A 5,555-nucleotide genomic window follows, 5' to 3' on the forward strand; every position below is an offset into this window, starting at 1 on the left:
ACTAGAACTTATGCCCACCTCCTCCTACTCTCAAGTCTCTCTCGATCACCCATGTAAACGAGTAAGCTGCCTTTCTCACAGAATGGCACAAAGGACAAAGCCGCTTATCTTAAATAAGTAGGGCTGAGTGAGTAGTGGTAACATTGTGTCATGGTTTTGTCAGGTTTCTGTTGTAGTTGGTTTTCTGTTGGTGTTTCCTTTTTTATTTTGAAGTCTCTCTGTTCTGTTATGTGCTGTCTTGTTTTACTTCCAGTCTTTTGGTTTTCCCGCCTTTGTACTTGTCTGATGTCTTTCACCTGGTCACCTGCTCCTTGTTATCTCTCATTTGCAGTACTTGTGTATTTAGTCCCTGTGCTTTCTGTGTCTGTTGTTGGTGGATCGTTGTTTCGTCTTTTGTTATTTGTTGTGCTGTCGTGTGTGCGTGTGTGTGTGTGTGTGTGTGCGTGTGTTCTGTGGGAGTCAATACTTTGGACACATTTACTTGATTGCTCTAACTAAATTTAGCTTTACAGCTTTCCCATCTAAATAATTTAAGGCAAAGACACAAACCTTATTTTTAATATTAGATTAAATTGCACCATATTGTACTGCTATGGTTTTGGAGACATTACTGCACCTTCTCAAAGAATTTAAGATTTTCATTTAAATTTAGTTTTGTTAAGTCACTTTGTATCACCGAGTAAGGTGGCAATGGTGATTGAGCCTATGAAAGCCCTTGCATTATTACAAACTGCCTGTGGTGATATTTTATAGGAAAAATCACAAGCGGTGCACAGTTCGTGACATGTTTAATTATCCAGCAGTGTTTGGTCCACCAGAGAGGGTAGGAAGAGCTAACAAAACAGACTTGATCTTCTGGATAATTCCATAATTTAAATCAAGTTATTTAGTTATAGACAAAGCTCAATATTACAGATTTCCTTAAAGGGGCTTTACCTCATTTGTGTTTATTTGGGCCAAAAGCAAATCCTTTCAGGCAAAACATATATTACTTTGCTCATTGCCTTATTACAGATTTTTGCCTTTATCTTATTTGTTTTTTAACTGGTCTTTCAATTGTTCAGTTAGGGTCCCTTTGTAAAAAATTGGTCGGTTTAGACTTCTCTGTTACATTTTTGCATTTGTTTTCATGCTATTTTGTAATTTAATAACTACCTCCCGTTGTCAGTGTCAAATCCGTTGTGAGCCATTGTTGTCTAGATGTTTGTTTGACTCTTCCTCGTACAACTAACGCTGTCCGGTTTGATGGAGAAATAAATAAAATAAACTTCACTTTTAGTGATTACTATTATTCATTTCAATCTCATCCACAAATTTTTCAATTACCTGCAGAATGTATGATGAGTTAGGACCTTAAAATATTTAGATACAGCAAAGAAAGAGGCAATAGGATCATAGACTGTAAAAAATATAGTGGACATAGCTTCCGTGATATCACCAATTAGTTTGTGGACTGCTGTTTTTAATTTGGCAAGTGTTGCCATCTTGGTTTTTGGCAACTAGAGGGTGATGCAAGCCAGTGTTTATGGTTGAAATGGCCCTGCTTTAAGCTATCTGCTAAAGGAGGAAAGTTGCAGATTTTTAACCCCTCGGAAGTGAGTCATCCAGTCCAGTGGTGATTTACCAGACGGGGAAAGGCCGACCTGCGGGTACAGGCACCCTTCATCTGCATCAGACCAGAAAATCTGCGAAATTTCCCTTAACATACCAGCTAACGGTAGATGGCTAGCTTTGGTTGGCGTATCACTGAACAAGACATTTTAAGGCAAACAAATTAACTTTGAAGTGAAAACACACAGTGAGATTGTCAAAATTAAAAATAAAATTAAAAACGGAGCCAAGATGAGGATGATGTTGCAGATGAATGTTGAGTTTAAAGAAGGGAAGCAGACAGAGACATGGAAAGGGAGAGGCAGGATAATCAATATAGCTTCCTGCCTTATCTTTGGCCTGAAGAACAAAAACAGGCTGTGTCTCATCCGGTGATGAGGACATGAATGGGAGGTGAGTGTTAACCCTCTGACCTGACCTGTGCACATGTTGAGGTTATTTTGTAGTCCAGGAAAGGGATGGGAGACCAATGCCTTGATGCAGTCATTCTATGATTTGCTGCTATTAATGCTTCTTGCAATCACCAACCACTGTTGCTGACTTCGCTGAGCAGTGTCCAGTGGGTTTATCTTTTTTGCTGAAAATAGCTGCCTGCTGCTACTAAGAATAATGCTGATGAATCAAAACAGTAAAGCACACCTAAAACAATGGGCTGAAAAACCATAAAAATAACCCTCTGTCACTACGAGTGACTGCTTTTATTACACCATCTTATCTATTGTTTCAGAAGAATTGCATTGTGCAGTTAATTGTAATACACTCTCAATCACAACTGAATATAGCATGACACAATGAAAAGAATTGTTGCTTCTAAAATAAATGTGCATGTTTTGCATGCAGAAACACTCCTCCATACTTTGCTCAATGTGAGATCAAGGACGGATCGCTGAGGAGCTAAGAGCGAGGATACACAAGAGCAGCCTTACCGGGAGCAGTGCTTCTGAAAGCTGTTGCCCACACAGCTAACTAATCATGTGACGCTTCAGAGGAATGGACATGTCATCCATCTAAAAACACATTTCCTCATTTCCTCTCTCCTCCCACGATTTCCTCCATCTCCCCAATGCTGCCTCGGTGGGACAGACGACGCAAGTAAGGGAGGCAAATAGAGGAGTCGTGGGGATAAAATTTAGGGGAATTGAGAGGCCCCCAAGCTCTCCCAGCTGCGTGTGCCTGCCTCCAACTGCAGGTGGATAACAGACTTCCTGCCTTACAGGAAGCAGTATGTGAAGTTGTGGAAACATGTCTTCGACTCAAAGTCCGTAAGCACTAGTTCCCCTCAAGGCTGTGTCTTTTCCCCTCTGCTCCTCTCACTGTAAACCAACAGGTGCACCACCAGTCCGTCAAACTCCTGAAGGTGGCTGACGACACCACCCTCATTGCGCCTGCAGGTGGGAGATTGAACATCTCGTGACCTATTGCCGTCATAATAACTTGGAGCCAAACGCTCTAAAGACAGCGGAGATGCTTGTGGATTTCAAGAAGAATTGTGGTGGGTTCAGCACACAAAAGAAGACTAAAAACCTGAAACATTTGGAGCTTTTGACAATTCAAAATCCAACTCCATCAACTTTATCACTCAGCAGGCCTGAAGTAATGTACTGTTTGTTTGTCCCAGTAATAACTCTAGCAGCAACGTTCTGACTGAGCTACGCTGTGTCAATGCTTTTTTGGAGGACACAAATGTACTTGTAACATGATCATGATGTTTGTAATTGAGTAAATGTTAAGGAGTAGATCATTTTCAGGAGACTCCCAGTTGCTTTAAATGCCCTCTACACGCCAGCTCAACTTAGGCCCACAAGGAATTATCCATACGAATCACCCTCTACAGCTTACTTTCATTAAATATAAAATGTAAAATATACATAACAAACATAAAAACAGTCATATGGAACTGATTTTGTGAAGCCAACGATGAAATACCTAAAACATTGTTTGCAGGCAGAAAACTAAAGTTTTATAATACATTTTCTATGCATAACTTTTTTCCGACTCTTTAAATGACATGGTGGGAAATACACCACAGTACACTGACTTGACTGTGAGTGTTTTTATAAACACACATTAAACCTATCAGAACACATCTGAGATAGAGACGCCTACAGTAATCAGACCTTATGTAGCATTACTGACTATTCCATTTCAGGTCTTAAGCCTCATCTGTTTCACATCAATTAACTATATTGTGGATGTTTCATATTGCGCCTTCACATTGTCCTACTTTGAAATTCAAAGCACAGATTTAAATGTAATGTAAAATGATCGCCACTAGAGGGTAGCAAATAGTGCAATAACGTGTCTTCGTAAGAATGCACCACTCAAACATTACACATTGTCACTTAATTGCAGTTTTCTCTTGCTGGAAAAGTGCAAACGTTGACATAAAGTACAGTATAGGTCTGTAAAACATCTCTAACTACAGGAAATGAAACAATGTTGACAGCTTGTTCAGTCGAGCCAAAGATAGCTGAAAACCTTAAAAAGCCTGAGAAACCAGAGGATCTCACTGAATTTTACATATGTAGTGTTGGTAATAAAAATGCAAACTAACAAACAACACAATATGTCATGCATTTCTGTTTAATTTATGGTATATAGTGTGTACTCTTTTCTTTTGGTTTGTATTCTGCGCTATTTGATTGTGTTACAGTGTTGTTACAAGTGTTCCTGAGGAATATACTGAACACAGTGCTTTTGCTTTTGAGATCGAGTGCACCTTTATCACAGTCTTCTTCCTATGCTAAAACATGGTCTGTAGTCAGGCTGTCATTTTAGAACAGTAAACCAACGAGACAAAACATAGTAAACCACTCTCCAGAAAAGTTATTTTATTGCCATTACACCTAACCTACCACTATCTCCATGACTAGATACACATAGTTTGTGTTAATTCTAGTTCTGGCAGAATTGTTGGTTGTTTTGTAAGACACATGTGACATGTGCCATTCTTGTTGCATTTATAGAGTCATACCATGCTCTCTTATGGATTGAAACTCTTGATAACGCATTTTTTTTGACAATCAATTCTTCTTCTAAAGACTGGACTGTATAGTTATTTTGATGCCAGCAAGGGGGGGGACTTTTATTTCAATTCAATACAATTTTCAATTCAATTTTATTTATAGTATCAAATCATAACAAAAGTTATGTTGAGACACTTTACAGACAAATTAGGTCTAGACCACACTTTATAATTTACAAAGCCCCAACAATTCTAGCAATTCCCACTCAGTTCAGTGACTCCACCCCCGCAAACTTTCTGCATTGGCAGGTTTCATCCAAATACCCGCCATGAGAACCTTTTACCAAATGAGAGGATTTCATTACTCTCATTTGATGTAATTTGATGATGCTTCTGTGGTGCTTTAAACACAACAGCCTATTGTTGGCTGTATGAACAAGAGGCAGTGGTAAATCACACACGCTATGGTGTATGTGCAGAACTGGACATAAAGGCCATCAACAGACTAAAGGAAGTGTAACGTGGTGATTATAAACCTCCTCCCTCCTATTCTTCTGAAATAATTCCTTCCATTCAGTCAGTACCAAGCAGCAGCCTCCTCCTGCCATCCCATGGAAGGGAAGGAGGACTAGTGCCAGTCTTGTACCTAGTCTGCCATCCCTCAATGGGCCTTTGTGGTTGCTGCCATCCTTCCCCCCGGCCAACCCCCGGCAGCCCATTCAGGGGTGTCACATGGCACTCCCACTCTGCACCCATCTCACAATGCAGCCCTGTCATTCGGACCTCATTGACATGCGCTCATAGTGATGTGCATTGGGGAATGGTCATGCTCCTCTTTACTTTTTTTACTTACTTTTAAAGGAAATGAAGTGCCGGGCTGTGTGGCCAAAGTGTGGCTTCCTGGATACGGTATTCATATTTCTTAAGACACAGGAGGAAGTGCCGACACAGTTGTGTGTGTGTGTGTGTGTGTGTGTGT

The sequence above is a fragment of the Etheostoma spectabile genome, chromosome 2 (assembly GCF_008692095.1).
Source record: "Etheostoma spectabile isolate EspeVRDwgs_2016 chromosome 2, UIUC_Espe_1.0, whole genome shotgun sequence".
Classification (NCBI taxonomy): Eukaryota; Metazoa; Chordata; class Actinopteri; order Perciformes; family Percidae; genus Etheostoma; species Etheostoma spectabile.